Genomic DNA, 25,383 nt, shown 5'->3' with positions numbered 1-25,383 from the left:
CTTTTTTTTAAAATTCTTACAGTATTTTGAATTGAACGATTTTTAAGTGAGTTGGGAAGGAACTTGTTCTTCTTTACATATAAAATCTAACAAAGTTATGGTCACAACATAGAAATAATACAGAACTAAATCGATGTATATAATGTAAACATAGATTTTTCTAAACAGCTTCCTATGACCAGCAATATAAAGGGAGATACCGATTGCAATGGATATGACACATGTTTCTTGAATAAACTCAAATTAGGTACCCTTTGGACCAACTTTTTAGAAAGCTTTGCTTAAGGGCGAGGCAACCTAAATTGTAGTATATTTAGTGTAATTATATAATTAACTAACAATTTGTAGTCCACATTGAATAGTTGATTATTGTTATACCAAATAATAGGATAATCAACCGGACACTAGCAAAGACATAGTAGTATTTTCTATCCACTTGTAGGAAACAGAATGAAATATGACTTTTCAATAATGTAACATTATTATTTGAGAATATTTGCATTTGTATTGTATTGTATTTTGTAGGATGTAATGGTATTTGAATCACAGAAGAAATTGAACACCGCTTAGACTTTTAAACCAAATAACAAATGATAACTTAATAAAACAACCACAGTTTGTTTGCATAAAGAGCAAACATCCAATACAATATGTCGATACCTATATTATTTTGGCATTGCATAAGGTCATGTTTTCTCTGACTGTTAATGGCGTTACACTAAATCCATTGGGTATAGGATAGTACTGATTGATATTCAAGTCTTAGACACATGATTTTGTATTAGTTATTATGGGCTTTGAACTCGTTTTCAGTAACTGCGAGTACTGTCTTATCTGTACTTTGTTTCTTTTGTGTATTTGTTAAGATTTTTATGTGCCTTGTATCGATCTGATGAGTTAAGCCATTTTCCACAGATTATTTAGTTAGTTCTTATGTCGTACTGTTACACCTCTGTCCCAGGTTGGGCTGATGGTTTGGCGCCAGCAAACATGATTAACCCCGCCTCATTCTGTTTGTGCCTGTCCACACTCAGGAGCCCGTAATTCAGAGTCTGTCGTTTGTTGCTGTATATCATACATGTTTTTCGCTTATTGTTTTGTACATTAATCAGACCGTTAGTTTCATTTCGGGGCCTTTGATAGCTTACTGAGTGGTACATGTTTTTTTCTCATTGTTGAAGACCGTATGGTGTCCTATAGTTGTTTACTTCAATGGCATTTGGTCTCAGGTGTAGAAATGTCTCATTGGCAATCATACCAAATCTTTTTATTCTTATAATAACATTTATGTAAACATAAAAAGACGTGTTATAATTGCCAATGAGACAACTCTACACCAGAGACCAAATAACGTAAAAGATTAGCAACTTAATGTCACCATACGACCTTCAACATTCAGACTCACAATACAATCTTTAATTACCCTTCCAATGTCTATACCACAGAAACAAGACGTCAAAGTAAAACCAGGAATATAAATATCTAACAGGAAAAATAAGCTGCAAGTGGTCAATTCAAAAGAATTAATTGCATAAATCATTTGGAACAGCTCATTGCATTGTACTTCTCCGTTAACATATACCACATTACAAGACATACTAACACCGTTCTTTCAATTGGAAAAAAAGGGATATGGAAGCGTTCATCGACAATTTGGCGTCAATCGAAGTCTCAGACGTTACACGTACATACTGATCTCAGAAACAAAAAGGGAAACACCATTGTGAATATATTTTAATTCGGTAAATGAGTAATTTTATGAAGTTTGCAAGATAACCTTTGAAAATCTTAGTTTGACAAACATTATTGTACACTCGATGATCTACTCCTTAGACGCCACAAGGCCAATGAAATACAAATTTGACATAAATTAACGCTATAATGCATAGTTTATAAACACTCATCAAAGACACCAAGATTATAATCATTATTTTAAAAGTCAGTTGATTTAGATTCCTAACAGAAATTGATGACTAAAAATACAATACCAAACTAAGGAAAGGGATATTGAAAAGTACTGATCTGTTTCTATGTATTTACAGATCTTGCTTTTAACAAAATATAAGTGATATGGTTGCATGATTTTATTTGTTCCGTACACATTACAAATTATTTCTGCTTTAAAAAAGATTTGACAAAAATATTCATATATGTATATATAACATTATTTTCATTTATATTTATATTCACGATAGAGAAATTCGGATATCTGACGAACGTAATGTATATATTAGAAGTTTGATGTATGACTATACAATCCTATTTTCTGTAGGAAGAGAGACAACTTTTAATCCTTTATGAATACGTTATATAGGATAATTCAATTCTAACACATATTGTGTCTATCCTTTCGGAAACCTGAGATCAATCTCGGTTTTAGTGGCTTTGTGTTGTTCAGTCTTAAGTTTTCTTTGTAGTGTTTTGTAAACTTTTGTCTTTTCGTTATTTTTGGTGTTTGGTTTTTTTTTTGCCATGGCATTGCAAGTTTGTCTTTGACATATGAGTTTTAATGTTCCCTTGATATTTTTCGCCTATTTTGACGTATAATTTAGATTATTGTTTTCAATTTTCATCTATTAAGTACAACCAATATGCAGCAACTAAACATTGGTTAACAATAAACATTAGAAAAATATGCCACTAACATTCGACCAATATAAAGCAAATGTCCACTGAATAAAACTCGAATGGAATCAAGATGTCGGTTAAAACAGAAACAAAGAAAAACAAACCCACACACCGATATAGACAAAAACAACAAACGAAAAGGAAAAAGCTAGTTGACCTGCCTTGTTTCATCATGAAATGTAGAAATTCAACAATATATCTGCTGGAAAATATTTACAGACAGACTTTATCATTATAGAGACTTAACTATCTGAACTGTGTGTTTTTCATTGTTTTTGCCTTATTTTGTAAAAACGTTATTTTCTGATGATATAAATACCAAGATGTGGTATGAGTGCCAATGAGACAACTAGCCATCCAAGTCACAATGTGTAAAAGGTACACAATTATAGGTCAAAGTACAGCATTCAACACTGAGCCTTTGCTCAAACCGAACAGCAAGCTATAAAGGGCCCAAAAAGACGTGTAAAACAATTCAAAGTGTCGGTATTGGTTTGTTGTCCTTTTTATGTATTATTATGACTATTATAATGCCGTCTTTATGATAAATATCCTAAATTATTAGGTTAGTGTTATTTAACCTCAGTTGGACTCATTGCATTTGAAGAACTTGGTATTTTAGCAGAAGTACGGTCTATTGAGACGTTTGTGATGTTCTTAAGTAATGTTCCCATATCATCAGACACAGACACAATTAGTTTCACTATATTACAATCGGTCTTCATCTTGTCGAATTTCTCCTCGTTTTTGCTCAATATGTTTTCTGTTTCATGTAAAAATAGGAATGTTTTGGAATGTGAGCATACATTAAAGACTTGATTTATGTCACTCTTTTGTCTTTCAAGCCTTTCTATATCTTTTTTAATTTCTTGCATGTCTTCTTCAAGCGCCTTTATTTCTGTATTTAGTACGTTTCCCGTCTCATCAATAACTGATAATACATGGCTGTTTATTTTTTCGATAAGAGCTGACATTTCCGCTTCAAGTTTGGGTCTTTCTTCGTTTAACGCTTGGAGAGTAGAATGTTTATGATCATGAATAGTTTTTAATGATTTCTGTTGTTTTTCAATTCTATTCATTATTTCCTCAATTCTAACAGACTGGTTCAGATCATTAGCTATTTTTTCTATCCTTTCTGAATCCTCACATCTTCTGTGGTCTTGTAGAAAACATGTAAAACAAAAAGATGTACAATGATCTGAACAATAAAACTCCCTATTTTCCCCGTTGTGATGATGGCATTTGATAGCCTGCATCAGCGATGTAGTTGGAAACGAATTCACTTCTTCATATTTAATAAGACTATGTCCTGTAAGTGTTGTAATTTTTTCATGTACTGTCTTACAGGAATTACACATTGTTGAATCACAATCTAGGCAAAAAAAGATCCTTCTTGGTGAATCTATATCATCTCCAAGGGAATTGGCGCAAATTAAACAGGAACAACTCTTCAATAACGCCATACTGAAAAAATAAAATAATAGATTGTGTGGCTACATTGAATGATTGAATAAAAGTCTAAAGTTGCAAAACAACTTTTTGTGTACGCTAAGAGGCGAAAGTATAATAAGTCCACTCTAAACTCCTTGGGTTCGAAAATCACCCTTCAAATGTTCACTAGACACAAATCTATTAAATGCATATGTATCAGCAGTAATATTTCTTTTTAATTTGGTCATAGCTATTTGCTTTAAGACTTATCGAATTGAATCCCCATAGTCCTAGGTAAGGAGAGGGGTGAGCGCTTACAAACATATTAAATCCCGCCATATTCTTTATGTGTCGTACCGAAGATAGGAACCTGTAATTTAGTGGTTGTCCTTGATTGCTGTCTGAAATATTTGCTGGTGTTTCATTGTTTTGGAATAGATCAGGCCGTCTTTTGTTTTGTTTTGAATGCACATTTTATCCCTACGGATATTTATATATATCATCTTTTCCTATGGTCTTTATGGATAATCGTCGCATAAGCAATCATATTACATCATTTATTTTTATATCATGAACTTAATTTACATATCGATGAATTTTGAAAGTAAAGTTGCAAATTTACATTTTCTGAAAACTTTTGCCTCCCCAACATCGGGAGTTTGATAGTTTCCTTCAGACACTCCAAGTTCCTCCACCAAAAAATTGAAAATCGACTGCCATGACGTGTAGAAATGGCTAAACAAATATAAAATACCTTAATAAGTTTTGTTAAATTTTGGGCAAAATATTCATAAATGCTGTTTTGCAGAAAGAGCTGAAATTTAAAATAGTGACTTTCCTACATGTTACAATTTGTAGTTAATAAAATTGAAAACAACTGCCTACCTTTGATTTTTCACTGTAAAATGTGTATAATTTTGTAACAATAATATTTAACATTTAGTAATTTACCTATGTGATAAGCTACACAACAGTTATAAAATTTAATCAATATATTAGATTGGTTTAATGATAGTAACTAGAACACGAACTTCAGGTAAGACAAAATGTACATATTGTGTAAAAAATGTCGAGATATTTCACAATGTAGATTAATAACTACTAGATTGATTTTTTAATTTAGGTTTAGGTTGGCGATCTTTAGCAAAATAAAACATCAAATTACTGACGAGTTTTAACTATATGATAACTTTCATAAAATGTGGTACATTGTAGTCAACAACGTTCATCTAGCCTCGTTTTGTTTTGGTTTATTACAATACAGACCTTTTCCTTTTTATATTGTAGAATTCTATTTTGTTGTTGTTGTGTTATTAGGTTATCTTATTGATTTTCGATCATCCATTTTCTACATGTATATATGTCTTTAGCATTGAATTGTACAAGGTTTTACTTCTAGTTTGAAATGGTATTTCAAATTCATGACTGGTATGAAACGTTAACCATATGAAAAGGAACATATATTAGTCAAAATAAATTGTATTGAACGGCTTCAAGTGTTTACACTCTTTCATCGAGTAAAAACCCTGGTATTAATATATTACAAAAACTTCCAAATATGTCCTGGTTATGACTGTTTATTGAACAATTCTCACGTGAACTTGCTTATAATTGATAATAGGGTAACATCTGAAATTGAATATTTCTCATATGATGAGACTAACATTATATTTTTTACAACAAGTAAGCAAACTTAAACGAGTTTCTTGTATGGATATACAGAAAACACTTATATATATTAAAATAAGAAGATATTAAGAAGTATGATTGCCAATGAAACAACTATCCACCTGAGTTCACACGGCGTGGATTTAAGCAATTATAGACCACAGTACGGCCTTCAACAATGAGAAAAATCAATACCGTATAGTCGGCTATAAAAGGCCCCCAAATGAAAAATGAGAAACAATGCAAACGGGAAAATTAACAACCTTCTTTATAACAAAACAGTTAACGAAAAACAAATATGACAGACATGAATCAACGACAACCACTGACAAGACTCCTGGCTTGGGACAGGGACATAAAGAATGAGGCAGGGTTTAACATGTTGTTCCCTTACTTGGAACAGTGGTGTAAAAGCACAACATAAGAAAAAAACTGTGAAATCAGTTGCAACTGGAATAACTCAAAACTCGGTACGAACCACAAAAACAACAAACATAAATTAATTGACACAAAGCACCGAAATAAGAGTACTCGGAGTTACTGTAAGCTAAATCAAAGCCAATCAAAACTCTCAAAGACTTATGTATCAATCAGTACACATCAAACTGATTTAATATAAGGACATCAAACAAAATCTGAGAAACGCATGACCTTGTGCAATATTTTTAGAATACAAGTGAATAGTATCGACAGGATGTAGGATCATGAGTTCTCATAAGAATATATATATTTAGTTATGTTTTAATTTTCATAAAATAAAATCAATGTAATTACTGTTCAAACATTAATTAAAGATTTTACTACTGTGTTAAACTGATAACCTTTAGGAATACATTTATTGGAAGGATTCATTAGTTTACATGGATCGTATCTAACATGTCTACCTTTACGGTCTTAATAAACAGCATCACCATAAAATTTAGGATGTGACATTCCGTTTTCAAATAAATACTCTACTGATACAGCCAAACTTCCTAACCAAATCTTATATCTATAAAAGAATTTGGTAAATATTTAATCAATTTGTTGTATCGGAATCCCTCAAGATCACTTAATAAGTTACCATTTATACATATTTTATAACCTCTAGTTCTTGAACGAGGTTGTGGTCCCGTGTAATGACATGGCCATAAGGATCATTTCTAAACATCGATGTAGTTTAGTGTAACGTCCATTTTCACTGAATTAGTATACATTTTTGTTCAGGGGCCAGCTGAAGCCCGCCTCCGGGTGCGTGATTTTCTCGCTGTGTTGAATACCCATTGGTGGCCTTCGGCTGTTTTCTGCTCTTTGGTCGGGTTGTTGTCTTTTTGGCACATTCCACATTTCCATTCTCAATTTTATCACAGGTTCATGTTGAAAAAGCTAACCGACGAAAATGAAAATGAAACCTACTGGGTTTATACATATTAGAAATTATAAGTGGCTTTATGTTATTTAAAATACTAAATAGATTAATAAAATCAATAATACATCTGTTTATGTAACTTTAGGAAGTATCTTTAATTATCTCTAGGTTTTCAATAGGAGGGATGTCTATGGTGACAAAAAGCTTTTTATGATATTTGTACACTCAAATTGTGGTCTGACAAACTATATTGTCCCACACTCGTTATAAATATTATGTAATGTACTCATTGGTCTTTGATCCAGTTTGCATAATGATTTATGTTCATCACTGTTTCAAATTATAGATAAAAGATATCATCAAGTGTAAAATTAGAATGATATTTATTTCGTTGATTGCGATTATTGTGATTGCCTTGAGACCTATGATGTCTTTTATCAACAATAATCATAATTGAGAACATACTCATCCCTTCTTGTCCAATGGAAAATCAGTTTTCCTTTCTAATTGTCATAGTACATGGCTTTCCATGCACTATAAAATGCTATACATGAATAACTTTTCATTGTAAATTAATTATGAAAGTGAACTCTTAATAACTACACTAATGAAGGGTACAATCCCCCTGAGGCATTTTCCATAGGAAAATATCCTACTGATTAAAGGTGAAAGAGAATAGAATCATAAAAAACATTTTGAATATTGCAAACGTTTATAATGATACATATATGGAACAAAACAACAAACAATTGAAATAAGGCAAAGGTGTAAATAAAATAATCTTTGATCTAATTTTTATACATACCTTAGAGTCAATGTTTTTTTTCAAAGAAAACAATGACTGCTGATATATAAAGCAAAGAAACTTTTTCGAGAAAAAAAAAAACAATACATGTACATTCATCAATAAAAAGTAAGCATCTGATGTTGAATGATCGTAATTTTAATATTTATTAAGTGAGTTTTATAATTATCAAAAAATATACAATTTTCAAAAAGCTGATTTATATAACATTATGTGCTTTTTATAATCACAAAATTTAAGATATATAAGTATTAAATTTTTATCTGAGCAGAAAAAAACTCAATGTTTGATTAATTTATCCTTTTTGTCCTCTCAAAACTATTTCAGTGTTATTTCTGTCCATCCATTGGGATGACCGTTACATATGCTATACATTCCTTTTATTAACCAAGGTAGCACTTCATTACAAAAAGTGAATTCTTGTTAAGATTTGAATTTACAATGGGAAGGATAATTTTGTAATGTCACTCGAAGGTGTGAATATGTTTTAAATTGGTCAGACAATACTTAGTCATGCTTTATAAACATTTAAAACCCTCGGCTACGCCTTGGACTTTAAATATTCATAAAACATGAAGTATTGTCTAAAAGAGGGACGAAAGATACCAGAGGGACAGTCAAACTCATAGATAGAAAACAAACTGACAACGTCATGACCAATAATAAAAAGACAAACAGACAAATAATAGTACAGATGACACAACATAGAAAACTAAAGACCAAGCAACACGAACCTATACATCAATAGAGAAGGTTTTAGATGTGTTCCCTTTTCCCATGATATTGTCATTTAGACCTAGAGGAAACGCTGTCTGTTTAATCCAAGACAGTTCGCAAATTTAACGGGAATCATCAAATTGATTAATATGTGATTGTCCTGATTGTTTCTGAACGGTTTTGTGTGTTTGGAATTATATAAATTTAATGTTGTGTTTGAGTTCTTCTAAATGTTGGTAAATTAAACCATTTTTTTAGGGATTCTGAAGTGCTGTGAATATTCTTCTGTTAGTATGAAAAACTCACGTCCAGTTTGCCCTACATATCGAAAACCACATTTCGGTTTTGTTTATCTGTTCGTGTTAAAAGATAGATGAAGCTTTATTTGAAATATTTGTGGATATAAATGTGCGTTTTTGTTTAATAGCTACAGAATCATTTTACACAATTGTGAAAAGTGCTAAATTTTCAAGGGGAAATCATTTCGCGGCAGTTGAATTTATGTTTATGAATGCGTTTTTTTAAGCACATGGATATTCGAAGTGTAGAGAGGTTTTTTGTATTATTTCCGTTTCTTTCTTTTTGTTCCCTCACTTAATCATTTAAACTGTACCAATTTTACTGCACCAAAATGCGCATTTCGACAGTTAATATCTCTTCAGAGATGATCGATGCCAAAATATTAGAAAATCAAAAAAACTTATACAAACGTTTAAAGAGCTGGTTATATAGAAGAGCCAAATCAAGACAAGGAATCAGAGCTTTGCATGAGGGAGATATATAACTTAATTTGAAATAATTTCTAAAACATTCTCTAACAGAAAATTTCAATAAAACAATATCCATTATATATTTTCATGCCCGTAACGAAGTACTAGCTACTAAGCTAGAAATACCTGCGGGGATAGACGTCATTGGGTTTTGTTGTTCCCCCCCCCCCCCCCCCCCCCCAACAAATCGCCTCGGTTGTTTTGTATTAGCGTGCTCGCCTCAAGTGCGAAAGGTCGTCGGTTTGAACCCCGGCCGGTTCAAACCAAAGACCTTTAAAATTGATATTTGCTGCTTCTCTGCTAAACACATGAAACACGAGCTATTAAGGAGTAGCGGCAAAGACTGGTCGAGTCGGAGTCAGAATAATGTGGCCGGGTAGGGCCGGTGAAATGCCTTCCTGTATCTAGTACCTTGTCACGACCTGCACGTTAAAATCTGGCACAGCGTGTCGGTATATTACAAAGCAGGGTTCATATTCATATTGCATGAACATGTTCTCGTCCTGAATATGCATTTAACTTGCTTCTGGACGTAACACAGCCAGCCATCCATCCCCTCACGTTACAATAGCAAAATCGGAGGAAATGAAGACATACGAAGTTCGTCAGTGGTATCAATGAAACTACTTGTTGGAGGTTGGAGTGATAAAAAAACAGTGAGGGAAAGCTATATAGATTGAGAATTAAAGCAATCTAATTATAATTGATGATTTAAAGACGAAGCGGAGATGTCAATCAAAAACCATAAGTAAAAGAAAAACCTACAATACCAACATCTAAAGAAGAAGGATGAAAAAACAAACAGCAGTCTGCAATACACTTCACAAGATACTGAAGTTTAAGTAAAACGAACCCCCACAACAAACCTGGGGTTAACACTAGTGTTCCGGAGAGTCATTCGGTACCGTTTCACTAGTGAACCTCACCTTGATACTCCTATTGCAAGCCGTTTTTAGATTTATTATATTTTCAAGTTATCGTTTAAAGTTAAAAAGATATCTAATGATGTTAAGAATATATCTTATAAACTAAACTAAATATTTTATAACCTAGATAAGATATCTTATAAAATAATTGATATAAATTAAATAAAATATATTATATTTTGAATAAGATATCCTATTGATCAGTTTAAAAAAAATATCTGATTTAGTTTATTAAATACTTGTTTATTTTAGAAGATATCTAACTAAATTAAAAAAGATATCTTGTTTATTTTCAAAAATATCACATAAACTTTATAAGAATGTCTTATATGTTTTGTTTCCATTTTAATGATATTTTTATACTCAAAATATCACATAAACTTTATAAGAATGTCTTATACGTTTAGTTTCCATTTAAATGATATTTTAATACTCAATACGATTTCTAAGCTAATAGAGATGACTAATAAACTAATAAAGATATTTTATAAACTAAATAAGATATTTGATAATTGAATCATATAAGATATCTGGTATCGTTTATAAGATATTTTATAAAGTAAATATGACATTTAAGATATCTTATAAACTATCAAAGATATCAATAAAGTATTGTCTAAAGTATATCTTTAAAAGATTTGAAATAGCTTATGACTATATAAGATATCTTACTCATCTTAAAAGATATCTTATTCATCTTAAAAGATATCTAATACAGCTTAAAAGATATCCCATTAAGTTAATAAGATATCTTATAAGGTATTTGAGATATCGTATTTACTTTATAACATAACTTAAAATTGAATATATATAGAAACGGCTTGCAATATATTCCTGTAAAATTTGTTGATGAGATATTCTTATATATTTGTAAAGATTACCTAGTTACACAACATGGCTTTAAATATGTTATTTTGTAAAGAAATATAATGTATAACACATTCAGTGCGATACACATGTATCTATAATGTGTTTTCGTAAGGAGAATTCGTACGAAGTATCTAGTCTTGCCATATTTTATACAAAATCTGTTATAGAGTTGTAGAATAACTAATCGAAGAATTCAAATAGAGAAAAATATTCAACGAGTGACCGAACAACACATTAATTAACGAATGCGCGTAGCGCATGAGTTAATTATGAGTTTTGTTCGATCATGAGTTGAATTTTTTTCGATATTTGAATTCTTTGATTAGTTATTCTTTTTATTGCATTGGTAAATAGATTTGTTTTATGAAATTAAAGTAGAAAATGTAAGGAACTATATATATTTCTACGCATTCACAATTTGCTTTGATCAGACGTTATCGACGTCTTGACAACGCCTTTTGTTGTATGACGTCAGAGGAGTGAAATAACCACGTTTATTTCACATGTGAAATTATCGTTTTTTATTTCACTGGGAAATCAATATAATTCATGGAAACCAATGTAATAATGTGAATTAAATCCTAATTCATGCTTGAATTATCAATATAGTTGTTTTACAGAATGGGAGAGATTATCAACCAGTGTGAAATTTGCTTTCTTGGTGGAGAATTGAAAACATCAATAAAGTACTGTTTAGATTGCAGACAGCCACTATGTGAAGGTTGTAATCAACAGCATGGGAAGTTTCGCTTATTGAACGACCATAAAGTGCTTTCAATAGAAGAATATTCAAAGTTCTTACCTGAAATTCGCAGTTTAAAGAAGACGTGTAGTGATCATGAAGATGAAACATTCGAGTTTCTATGTTTTGATCACAATAGTTGTGTCTGCTTCTTATGCTTGAAAGATAAGCACAAACTGTGTAAAGACGTTCATAGAGTAAAATCGCTAAATGCAGACGAAGCTGTTGAATCGTTCTTTTCAAAGCTCGAAAGTAACAAAAAACAGGCAGAGGGACTCCTCAATTCGTACAAGTTCAATATGACCGATCTAATAGCATCAACACAATCCGCTAAAACTAATATTCAGTCCATAATAAATAATGCACAATCGTTTTTACACAAATGTCGCTCCAAAATAGAAAAACAACTTGCAGATGAAACTGTGCAATTGAAACAGAAAATTAAATATTGTGAAGCAGTAGTAGCCAAAATATCACAGAGAAAAGAAGTGCTTAAAAAATTCATCAAGTTTGGCGATTCTTACCAGGTATTTGGCAAACTATGTGCTTTGGAAACTGAACAGAAAAGTGACGAAAAACTACTACAAGATATGAAAAGTAAACTCCACAAAGTAACATTTCGATTTCAGATTGTACCACCAATTCTTGATCAGATTGTTCGTCTTACTGTTTCTTAGTTATTCAGTTCTAAAAAAAAACTGTACGTCATGACTAGAGGTTACGGTATAAATGTCAATATAAATTAATCAAATAAACCCAATAAATACATTCAGATTCTCCGTCTTTACGAATTATCATGCGTGCTCCCTTAAAATTTAGTATAGTTATATATTTCACAGTGCAATAGAACTAACGGTCATTAAGATCAACATTTAAAACTAGCATGAGGCCTCGGTGGTCGAATCTAAATAGTCGCAATACTGTATCACTAGCCTGTCAACAATGAGGTTTTGAGTTCGAATCGCTCACGTGTCAGGTGCACTTGAATCCAATCTTAATTGACAAGGGTTGTCAATTTTCCTACCGAAGATCAGTGGTTCTCTCCGGGCACTTTGGCTTCCTCCACCAATAAAAACTGACCGCATCGAAACAGCACAATAGTGTTGATTGAAAGTGGTGTTTAACACCAATAAATCAATCAATAAAACTGGCATAAATCATATCCCCCATGCATGTTTCTCTTTATATTCTGATTAAAAAGAAAACATTTGAAAACGTTCTGGTTGGATGTAAGTCTTATTCTCCATGGTCAGATGGTACAATAAAGAAAATTCTAGAAAGTTCCACTGCTATATAGAGATCAATGTGTAAAGTTATAGATCAGAGAATTCTTTTCCATTATATGCAAATCGGTAAAGCTTGAAAAATAAATCTATATCGTCATAGATAATCATTGACAACATTTACATAAACGGGCAATTAACACATAACATCATTTATACCGGGATATAGTAATAAAGTATGAAAACATCACTTCATTCTTCACTAGAAAGCCACTGCATAAAATCTTCTTCGTTAGATTAAATGTTCAAGTCGGCGATACGAGAAGGACAGATGGCTCACATTGACATCCCGAGTGCCAGTTGATTTGACCTACGAAGCCAAAAGGTTTGAACTCTTCCGATACAGTCCCAAATCTAACTACTAGTACTTTAAACTTACAGCTATCATTTCGTTAACTCTTCATAGAAATGAAGATAAATGAAATTGACAAAGAAAAACAAAGAGAAAGTCTATTTCTGAAAAAAAAATTAACAAAGGCGTTAAACCTACAATGTCATTAATAGAGGCCATATTTTTATTCATAAAACAGAAGTTCTGAAATACTTTTATTTTAAAAAGCAGTTTGTTCCATTTATCCCTAATAATATACAAATAACGAAGTGTGGTACGACTGCCAGTGAGTCAACCTTTGAGATCGAAGGAGAATAATACGAACTTTTATAGGTCACAATAAGGCATTCAAGAATGAGCAAAACCCTTTCCGTATAGTAAGCTTTAAAAGGCCTCGATTATGGCAAAATATTAACTTAATCAAAACAGACAACAAATGGCCTGATTTATGCTATAATAATGAACGAAAAACAAATAAAGCAAACAACAACAACCACAACAACCACTGGATTGCAAATTCTCAGATTGAAGACCGTAAAGAATGTGGTGGGGTTTAAACTGTTTGTGAGCGCTTAACCATCCAATCACGAAACCACATAAGAGTAACTTTGAAAATCAGTAAGAAAGGGCTTAACTCTGCAGATCAGTTCTTAGTTTGCAACTACACCAGGCAACGTTGACTTGGTTGAGATTTTTCCTAATCCTTTAGTAATTTTTACATTCTCAAACATCTCATATTTTTTACTATCTACACTTTCGGTCATGAGTATACAATGTACCTAATGACGTTTATTCCAACACAATGCGTTGTGTTCAAGGAAATCACAGTTGCATATTCTCTGTTTTTATACCACATCTTTTGCCAAGGTGACCATGATTTTCTGCAAAAAGGTTTTTCAGGACTTCAAGTAAAAAACCGCCTGATTGCGCATGTCCAAGTTTTCCACTAAAAATATAACGACCATGCAGCCAAGTTATAACTGGCGGCTTTAGGTAGCAATACACAGTTAAGAAAAAAACTTAAAACTGACACTCATAATTTTAAACCACCCTCTTTCCTTTGCTTTCCAACAAATAAGGTTTTATGTTTGTGTTATGTATGTGCATATGTATGGAAACAGCATCTTCCATAGATTTGATTTCCACAAATTGAAGTGGTGAAATAAAATCTCTTTTTTTGGTGTAACCATGGCAATAATCTGCATTTATTTGATACAAAATATTGCAAAAAGGAGGGGGGTGAAATTGTCACAAAAATCCCCAAAATTTGGTCCAAAGAAGAATTTCAATCCATTCGAGTGATACCTTTTCTGAAACCATTGACATTTATCTACCAAGAGGTCCAAAAAATCATTTCACCTCAATTTTTCATAAAATTAAATTAAGTTCGAGGGTCAAATATTTGTTTAAAAAACTACAATATTTTCTGGACCTATGGGCGGTACAGATGTGAAAATACGGACTGTCAAACAGAAAAATGGCCTATAAAACATGCAAAAAACAATCTTGATGTTGATATAAATCCACTTTGAAGGCTGTATTATTCTTCGAATATCTATAAATCATTTTTTTTGCACAAAAACTCAGTTTCATATTTAAAAAATTCACCATGGCAAAAATGCGAAACAAAATTCCTAACTGTGTATTGCTACCTTAACATTGTAAATGACTTTTTCTTTAAGCAATGCTCTTCAACCAAGTGTATGATTTTAAACATCAAATTTTGATTCAGGTGCCACTGATGAGTCTTGTGTGGGCGAAACGAGCGTCTGTCGTAACAAATTATAATATAAATAAGAAGATGTGGTATGAGTGCCAATGAGACAACTCTCCATCCAAGTCACAATGTATAAAAAGTAAACAAGTAAGGGGCCAGCTGAAGGATGCCTCCGGTTGCGGGAGTTTCTCGCTGCATTGAAGACCCATTGGTGGCCTTCGGCTGTTGTCTGCTCTATGGTAGGGTCGTTGTCTCTTTGACACATTACCCATTTCCTTTCTCAATTTTAATTATAGGTCAAAGTATTGCCTTCAACAAGGGCTCCAAAATGACTAGTGTAAAACAATTCAAACAGGAAAACCAACGGTCTAATCTATGTAAAAAACGAGAAACGAGAAACATTCCTGAGGCTCCTGACTTAGGATAGGTTCATACAAATGCAGCGGGTTTAAACGTTTTCACAGGTGTCAACCTTCACCCTTACCTGAAACAGTAGTGGAACATTACAACATAAAAAAGACACACTATAATAAGCCTGGTATCTTTAATGAGTTTTTTCTCTATTACAAATATAGTATTCTGCCCGAAGACATAGCCCTAAAGTATAGCACCCATGTGTTCAAGTCACCATATATAAACCGACTGGAATTAAGGGATAAAGAAATCATGTAGGACAAGCAGTCTAATTGTTGAATATTTTAAATCTTTAAAGTTGGTGTTAGTTAGCCTCATATGGGATCATTGCATTTGAAGAACTTGGTATTTTAGCAGAAGTACGGTCTATTGAGACGTTTGTGATGTTCTTAAGTAACGTTCCCATATTATCAGACACAGACACAATTAGTTTCACTAGATTACAATCGGACTTCATCCTGTCGAATTTCTCCTCGTTTTTGCTCAGTATGTTTTCTGTTTCATGTAAAAATAGGAATGTTTTGGAATGTGAGCATACATTAGAGACTAGATTTATGTCAATCTTTTGTCTTTCAAGCTTTTCTATATCCTTTTTAATTTCTTGCATGTCTTCCTCAAGCGCCTTTATTTCTGTGTTTAGTAAGTTGCCCGTTTCATCAATAACTGATAATACATGGCTGTTAATTTTTTCGATAAGAGCTGACATTTCCGCCTCTAGTTTGGGTCTTTCTTCTTTTAACGCTTGGAGATTAGAATTTTTATGATCATGCATGGTTTGTAATGAATTTTGTTGTTTTTCTATTTTATTTATTATTTCCTCAAGTCTAACTGACTGGTTCAGACCATTGGCTATTTTTTCAATCCTTTCTGAATGCTCACATCGTCTGTGGTCTTGTAGAAAACATGTAAAACAAAAAGATGAACAATGATCTGAACAATAAAACTCTCTTTTTTCACCATGGTGGCGGTAACAATTGATGGCCTGCATCAGTGATGTAGTTGGGAACGAATTCACTTCTTCATATTTAATAAGACTATGTCCTGTAAGTGTTGTTATTTTCTCATGAACTGTCTTACAAGAATTACACATGGTTGAATCACAATCTAGGCAAAAGAAGATCTTGCTTGGTGAATCTATATCTCCAAGGGAATTCGAACAAAAACAGGAACAACTCTTCAATAACGCCATACTGAAAAAAATCAAAATAATTACATATGATGCTAAATTGACAGCTGAGATAAAGTTTCGACGTTGACATGGTACGATAATAAAAGCCTGTCTAAGAAGAGAATGAAAGATGATAATTAAGGCAATACTTGACCCTTTTAGTTCAAACATCAAAACAATATTATAGATGGAACGCCATAACTTTCTTTAGTAGGTGTTTTCTTTGATATAAACTTTTGCGCAAAAGAATTTTATTTCATGAATGGAAATGTGTATAGGGATCGTGCACATCACCAATGAGAGGCCCCGACAGACTAATATTTCGAGGAAATATGTTCTTTCATCATCATAAAGTTTGCACGTAAAATAATAAAATTAAAAGGTACTACGCATCTACTGCATATAATGTAGTTTGTACAGATTATAATTATTATACACAAAATGAAGAAAATATAAGTACATACAAAGATAAAAACACATAGTATAATAACGTAAGCACATAACATAAAAGGTACTCATGTATTTCAATACCGTATCTGTAATTACTTCATATATGAAAGTATCTATATAATATAACGTAGTAATTGCATATCATAATAAATAAAGATACTTCCGAAAACAGACATGGCGTTCCATAGTATTACATTTTTCAAATTACATTATTCAGATGTTCACAATTCTGTCAGGTACCAGTATTCGTATTTTTTTTCAATTGCTTGAAAACATAAAATATAAAAAAGGAGATGTGGATGATTGCCGATGTGACAACTATCCACCAAAGTTCAAATGAAGTGGATGTGAGCAGTTATAGGCAACCGTACGGCCTTCGACAAATGATAAAAAAACATATCGTATAGTCGGCTACAAAAGGCCTCGACATGAAAAAATATGAAATAAATCAATTGAGAAAACGGCATAATTAATAACAAAACAATTTACGAAAAAACAAATATGACAGACATGAACCACTGAACTACAGGCTTCTGACTTGGGACAGGAACATAGAAAATGTGGCAGGGTTAAACATTTTTATGACCGCTCAACGCTCCCTATAAAAACATTTTTTTGATGCAAAACTGCCAAAACTGCAATAATAGCCTATTTCTTAGATCTTTTCATTAATATTCAGACACAAGTGAATATCTTACCCAAAAAGATGTCTTATTTAATGATTTTAATCTTGGTAAAATCTAACATGTTATGACGACATAGTAATATCACAATTGACATTCGGTTCTAAAGGATCAATTTTTGTCATTTAGTTAGAACAAGTTTTGAAAATAATTATGATTTTGATGATTTTGGAATTTCTGAAGTCTGTATATACCTTTTCTGCCAAGTTTAACCCGCGATTTTCTTCGGATAATACCTGTACCACGCGAGGAATATGACAGTTGTTTTTTATTCGTTCCGTTGTTTCATATAGTCTAACGTTTGATTTGTCATTTTTTTTAAACTTCCCCGTTTTGAATTTACCTTTGAGTTCGGTATTTCTGTTACTACTTTTTTATACCTCCTCCTCGCTTGACATTTGAATTCATAAATAAAGTAATATGAACCTATGCCATATTAAAAGAAAATGTATTTTGCATAATATTCTTAAAATTTTATTTATGTTCACTTCCTACAACACAGGCTACTAAGATATGATGGTCTGAATAAGTGAAGTTGCAAGTGTTATAAACAGAAAAAAATATCAGAGGTCTGGTTGTCATAACGTGGTCGAGTGAACTTCACCTATATATGTCCTTACTACACAGGATCCTAATTGGAAAGTTGTTGAATCGCACCAGAATTGGTGCTGTCCATGGCAAGTCAGAATATATATCGTTTATTGTTGGACATATAAAAATCAATCATTTGACCTTGAAGATCAAAAGTCAAGGTCCAATATATCTTCCACGGTACGCCGCACATTGTCTTCATGAGCGGGCAAATACTTACTTGATTGATAGATTGTAACGTAGAAGAAAAAAGACACACATGTATATTACTAATAATCAATAATTTTTCTTGTACGATAAATGTCTAGAACATTTTTGCAGTTTAGTATAAGTACACTGGGACATAAAGAAAGAGTTTTGGACAAAAACTTATATTGCCACTGTATCAAATTTATCTCTACAAAAAATACTGTATTCTGCAAATAGATCAAATTTAGATTACCCGCTTTCTTATGTTACAACCTGTAATTATAATAAAATTGAAAAACCTGCTTACCTGCGATTTAACAATTAAAAATGTGTATAATTGTGTACAAAGAACACAGATGGATGTATTACAGTTAATGACCTTTGTGATAAAATACACAATAGTTGATATTTAAATGATAATGTTTGATAGGTTTTAATGACATTCACCAGAACACTAAGGTAAGACACGTGGTTTTAAAAATATCGAGAATTTAATAAACTGATTTTTTAAGTTGTTAGATCAGAAAGGAAGTAAAACACCGTATGTATTTTTAAATTTTAACACTTGTTTAGTATTTGGTTGTTTAGCTAGTTTAAGAATTTATCAAACTCGTGGGAGTGGTGGTAGCACTTACTATGTTATGAGTGGTAAAGATGAGCCACAGGAATAGGTCATATTTCCAAGCTTCAAGATGAAATATATTTATACATCCCGCCATTGTGTTATTGTTCCATGGTAATTATTGTCTTGTCTTTCATTTTTGCTTATGTACTTTGTCTATTGAGTGTTTATATCCATTTGTTTTTCTTTGTTGAAATAGTTATTTGTTTTAATTGTGATTAAGATTATAACAAAATGTTGACTGCTGTACCCCAATATTTGTTTTGCTCACACATTGTTGTCAATATAATGGAATTCTATGCGACTGTCATACAAGTGAGAGGTTTAGCTAGCTATAAAACGATAATAATCTAACGAAATGCCTGTACGAAGTCAGGAATATGACAGTTGTTTTCCATTCGTTTGATGTGTTTGAGGTTTTGTTTTTGCTATTTGATAAAGGACTTTCCGTTTTGAATTTTCCTTAGAGTTCGTTTTTTTTTTTGTTATTTTACTTTTTATATAATAAGGATGGTGATTAAATCATCTGAAACTGATCAAACGAAATGGGAGATAAATCTGCCATTTAGAAACTGTCAATTAAATATTCTGAACGCAACAGTAACCCCATAAATAAATTATCAATGTCTCTATATTGAAATTATTTTTAGGTTACATGACTAAAAAATACTGTAAGGTCTTTAGTAAATCGATTTAGATCTTTAGACATACATTACCAAAAATAATTAAATAGTTTTTAAACAAAATATTCACTACAACTGTATCAAATTTTATCTCCACAAATAATGTTGTTCCGCGAAAAGATCAAATTTGGATTATCTGCTTTCCGATGCCACAACGTGTGGTTATGATAAAATTAAAACAACAGCTTACCTTCGATTTTACAATTGAAAATGTTTTTTGTACAAAGATTACAGATGGATGTATTACAGTAAATGACCTTTGTGATAAATCACACAATAGTTGATATTTAAATCATAATGTTAGATGGGTGTTAATGATATAAGCCGGAACATAAAGGTAAGACACGTGGTATAAGAAATATCGAGCAACCTATATTTGGCTGGATAAAGTACCTAACTGTTTTTTTTTAAGTTAAACAAGGTATCAAATAAAACGTGAAATCAACATCAAGTTTAGAAAACCTCCATTTCTTCTTACCGCTCAATTTCATGATGTTAGTTAGATTATTTTTTAATTTGATGTTACTTTAATTTTTTTCCTTTTAGTTGATTTTTTTCAAATTCAACCTTTTTATTATGATTTAAAGACATATTGTACATGCTTGCATGGACGAAGGCAACTAATGTTAACGTAGTCCGTGCATGCATGGACTAACACAATAGACTTGGTCTATGCATGCATGGACGAATGCAACTAATGTTAACGTAGTCCATGCATGCATGGACTAACACAATAGACTTAGTCCATGCATGCATGGACGAAGACAACTAACGTTAACGTAGTCCATGCATGCATGGACTAACACAATAGACTTAGTCCATACATGCATGAGCTAAAACTAACTTTGTATATAAATTAGAAATTATTCAATTATTCAAGCAGACTTAGTCCATGCAAGTATGGACTAAGTTAACATTAGTTGCCTTCGTCCATGCATGCATGGAATAAGATTAGTTCCAAAGTTTTCATGTTTAAATAACAAGAAAAGGTTTAGTCATACTATCAAGTGTTTGCAATTTATTTCTTAAGGTAAGTTATAATGCACAATATGTCGTTCAAGCATAATAAATAGGTTCAATATGAAAAAATCAACTAAGAAGAAAAAAATGAAAGTAACATCAAATTAAAAAAATAATGTAACTAACATCATGAAATTAAGCGGTAAGAAGAAATAGAGGTTTTCTAAACTTGATGTTGATTTCCAGTTTTATTTAATACATTGTTGTTATTAGATCAGTAACGGAATAAAACATCAAATATATTTTATTTTATTTTTTGACAATATGAACACGTACTTATGTATTGTGGTTGTCCAATATAAGAGTTTATTAAAATACATTCGTCTTGCCTCGTTTTAGAACCAAGCTTTTTGTTATAAGGGAGGAAAGGGTCATACTTTGTATTTATACATAATTCACACATCTAAGTTTTAATTCCAATTGCAAGCAAAATTACTTTAAAAGGGTTTATTCGTAAAAAGCTTCGTGTGTCGCATCGATTTCCTGGATAGTCCGTCGTGGTTTGAATTTCCAGAGATGAAAATTTCAAAAGGTTTCGTTATCATAAATTGTTTGTTTTGATTTATGCCGTTCATATCAATTTCCTAGTATTATAGCGCAATGCCTATTCTGAGAATTTTCACAAATAATTAAAAGCTTATAGACGACCCATGTCAACATTTGTTATGAGTACTATTTATAAAATATTGAAATTCAACTCTTCAATGAATGACTTCATGAAGGCGTTAAGAATACGATAGTCATTCTATAAATTCATATTTAAATATCTTATCGGATCGGATAAATCACAGTGCGTAATTCAAATGTAAAACTAATACAACATGACAAATAATGTAAATAAAACTGTATTTGCTTGTTCAAGGTCAGGAGCCAATAAATCAATGTTTTTTTTTTATTCTGTATATAATATTTGTTTTTCGTTTATTGTTTTATACATCAATTCAGGCCGTTAGTTTTCTCGTTGAAATGTTTTACATTTGTCATGTCGGGGCCTTTTGCCAATTGCTATACGGTATATCTGTAAAGGTTTTGCTCATCGGTGACCTTTAGTGGGTTGCTCACACAATTTTTGTCAATATAACTGAACTGTAAACAGCTATCGTACAAGAAGATTTAGCTTGCTATAAAACCAGGTTTAACCCACCATTTTCTTCGGGTAAAAGGCATGTACCAAGTCAGAAATATGACAGTTGTTTTCGATTCGTTCCGTTTGTTGATATAGTCGAGCGTATGGTTTTGTCAGTTTCATGGACTTTCATTCAGAAAATAACTATAAAACAATATCCGTATGTTCATGCCTGAACCGAAGTACTGGTTACTGGACAGACGATACCCTTACAAGTCCACTCACAGAGGTATTGGCCCAGTGATAATTTTACTGTTCCAGATTGAACTTGGATAATTGCTTTGTTGGTGGGTATTAAAAGTTAATATACACGTTCCAGAGGTTGGAAAAGAAAAGAGGGACGAAGGAAGGGATATGCATGTCTTCTTTGAGAACCTTCGTCAGTGGTTGGATTTGTTTTTGTCTTATTGTTACAATTTTCCCAATAGGGAATTTGATGATTTGATGGTTTTTTTTCAGAATTATACCTTTCTTATGTATAGAGACACTTGTCTGGTCTGATGAAAATCAAATATATTTATATCTTAACTACTAGAAGACCTTTTTGCTCTGTTGTTAGTCTGTTGCTCTGTTGTTCATCGTATCAATTGAAATATACTCAATTTATGTATTTATTTATCCTTAACTACTGTAAAACTAGATACCCTCACAATCACATTTGTATCACGGCAGTGGTATTACTATCATTGTCGATACCAATATTACTGTACCTGATGGAACTTGGGTAATTGTTTAATGGGTGCGTATCAAATGTTACTATACAAGTTCCATAGGTTGGAGGGATGTGCATATCTTAATTGAAAACCTTCGTAAAGGATCGACTCTGTTATTTCCTGTTAAATCTGATAACGACCATCTTTTTAATTGACATATACCCAATTTGTGTACTTATTTATATCCATATCTTTAATGTTGAATGAAGTGGAATATTTACATGGATTACTGATATAAAACTCTCACAACATGAAACCATTATTAGAAATTGTATTCAAAGACCTAATTAAAAATTCTCTTTTGTGTTTACACTTTCTCTGGATGTGAAAACACCCGGTATTGAATGGTGTCTTCTGGCTATTCCTACATTTTGTATTTTACTATTCTGGCTATTCCTACATGGGAGATTAGTGGAAGAACAATAGATGTTGTTATTGCAAGATATGTTGTTTTAGTCATTAGTGTCTAATTGGGTCAAAGGTAAATTTACCTGTGGAAATTAAATAAAAATTATTATTTATATGTAAAAAATTGGGTTTTTTTTTGTTTGAAAACATGCATCAAGTATTAAAATTAAGTGTTTCTAATATTATGGAGTTTCTAAAAAATAAACTTATTTAAAAGAAAAGGAAGTAAAAGCATTTAGCAGTCTGGAAAATAAAATTATTTAAGAGGAAAAGTAATAAAAACATTTAAAAAGGTCTGGAAAAAAACGTATTTAAAAGAAAATTAATAGTAACCAACACTTTCAACTTCAGCCTCAAAGAATTTATTAATTTCATTATTTTAAAATGAATTTAATATCAAGAGTAATGCTAAAAGTACTTAATTATTATAGATAAGTGTATAAATTGGCCTAATAGATTAAGCCAAGCCAAGAAACTTTGAACTCTAATTAGCTTTGAACACTATTAACTTGTGATCAGTGTCTTAACTGGACACCACAAGCTATACCAAACAAGTAAGCGTTATTATACATAGCCAGATTTTTCCTGTGATGTTCATTTTTTAGAAGTTAGAATTAGAATATCCCGAATTTTATAATATCAATAAGTAATAGCTTCATTTATTTAATCATATTTATTTATTTTTTTATTTTATTTATACAATTTGGATTTTCAGGGGGGGGGGGGGGGGGGTATATTATGAAACAGTTATTGCATTTCGGGAGTTAGACATGGGCTTGTTCTCTGCCTGACTGATCACCAGTCTATGTTTGTCCAACACTGTTCTACCAGCTGTACACTTTCCACGCCAAAGTTGATGGTACTATGTTTCCACTGGTTTACAGTCTCCTACCCGGTAAAGATCAGCAGATATACACAAGGCTACTCACTATTCTTCAAGATCTATGTAACCAATTCAACATACTACTACAACCAGCCACGATGTTCCTCGACTACGAAATAGCCATCAGAAAGGCAGCCACTTCAATCTTCCCAGGAATCAACATTAAAGGGTGTTTTTTCCACTACACTCAGTGTATCTGGCGAAATGCACAGAATCATGGTTTGCAGACTGAATACAGTGAAAAAGGCAACATTCACCAACTTGTTCAAAGGGCTACAGTTCTGCCACTTTTACTACCCAATACAGTTGAAGATGTTTGGTTTAACGCACTGGAGGACATCGATGATGCAGATACTAACACACCAACCCTTAACTTTACAGACTATGTAACCAGCTACTGGGTAGAAAACAACCTTTGGCCTATGGAACCACTACGCAACAGAAGGTCCTAGAACAACAAATCATTTAGAAGGTTGGCATAGTAAACTAAAGAAGTTAGTAAAGGCACCTCACCCAAACATCTTCAGCATGATCAAGTTGTTGAGACAAGAAGAAGCCTTCCAAGCTCTCACATTTATTCAATACAGAGCCGGCGGGAAACGTATTCCAAGAAAGAGAAAATACAGTTTCATATATATACAATAATTACCTGGATTTACCTTGATTCATTAGTTTAGTGTTGTTACAACATAATTCTACATAATCCCATTGTTTACATAAAAATTCTGGGAACTCCTACATAAAATTTTACTATTTTACCTATATAATTCAAAATGTAGGAATAGCCAGAATGAACCTATTGAATATACAAATGTAACGTTGATTTTCCATTAAAACCCTTTTTGATATGACTGGATATTGAATATTGGAAAAAACAAATATGTCACTTTTTCATGCTTTACAAATATATGACAGCAGGGGAAAATTTGAGATAATATATATTGTATGATAAGATAAATATGACTGTAACCTTCGGATATCAATTTTTAGATTAGATAAACTATATCTGGTGTAATCTGAAATTACTCCAAACGAAGGAGTTTAATATATGAAATAAAAACCTCGATGCTTACCTAACCTTTTGAACGTAAATTGAAATTAAACTTTTTAAATGGTGAAATAACAATAAATACAGACTGAATAATTTTTCTGAATATTTTTTTGTCAATATTTAGTAAGTTTTGTGTGCGTTTTTGG

General features: G+C 31.9%; 1 protein-coding gene and 3 long non-coding RNA genes across 10 annotated transcripts in view; 2 read left to right on the top strand and 2 right to left on the bottom strand.

Moving 5' to 3' along the window:
* The window catches only part of LOC127719764 (phospholipid scramblase 1-like), a 56,152-nt gene extending 52,962 nt beyond the window's left edge, over nucleotides 1-3,190 (top strand). For all 7 annotated transcript variants that reach the window (XM_052226025.1, XM_052226024.1, XM_052226023.1 and 4 more), the window contains one exon: nucleotides 526-3,190. The gene's annotated coding sequence lies outside the window, so the exon portion shown is untranslated. The remainder of the gene's footprint in view (nucleotides 1-525) is intronic.
* LOC127719767 (uncharacterized) lies at nucleotides 3,103-5,016 on the bottom strand. The gene is made up of 2 exons (XR_007990478.1): nucleotides 4,945-5,016; nucleotides 3,103-4,092 (listed from the first exon to the last, which is right to left on the bottom strand). It is a non-coding gene; the product is annotated as an uncharacterized LOC127719767 (long non-coding RNA).
* LOC127719765 (uncharacterized) lies at nucleotides 5,007-12,684 on the top strand. The gene is made up of 2 exons (XR_007990476.1): nucleotides 5,007-5,095; nucleotides 11,784-12,684. It is a non-coding gene; the product is annotated as an uncharacterized LOC127719765 (long non-coding RNA).
* Nucleotides 12,685-15,766: 3,082 nt separating this feature from the next.
* Nucleotides 15,767-20,367, bottom strand: LOC127719766 (uncharacterized). The gene is made up of 2 exons (XR_007990477.1): nucleotides 20,227-20,367; nucleotides 15,767-16,840 (listed from the first exon to the last, which is right to left on the bottom strand). It is a non-coding gene; the product is annotated as an uncharacterized LOC127719766 (long non-coding RNA).
* Between the last annotated feature and the right edge of the window lie 5,016 nt (nucleotides 20,368-25,383).

The sequence above is a fragment of the Mytilus californianus genome, unplaced genomic scaffold, assembly GCF_021869535.1.
Source record: "Mytilus californianus isolate M0D057914Y unplaced genomic scaffold, xbMytCali1.0.p SCAF_11, whole genome shotgun sequence".
NCBI classification, from domain to species: domain Eukaryota; kingdom Metazoa; phylum Mollusca; class Bivalvia; order Mytilida; family Mytilidae; genus Mytilus; species Mytilus californianus.
The sequence above is the reverse complement of the archived record's forward strand: the minus strand, read 5'-3'. Positions and strand labels throughout refer to the sequence as shown.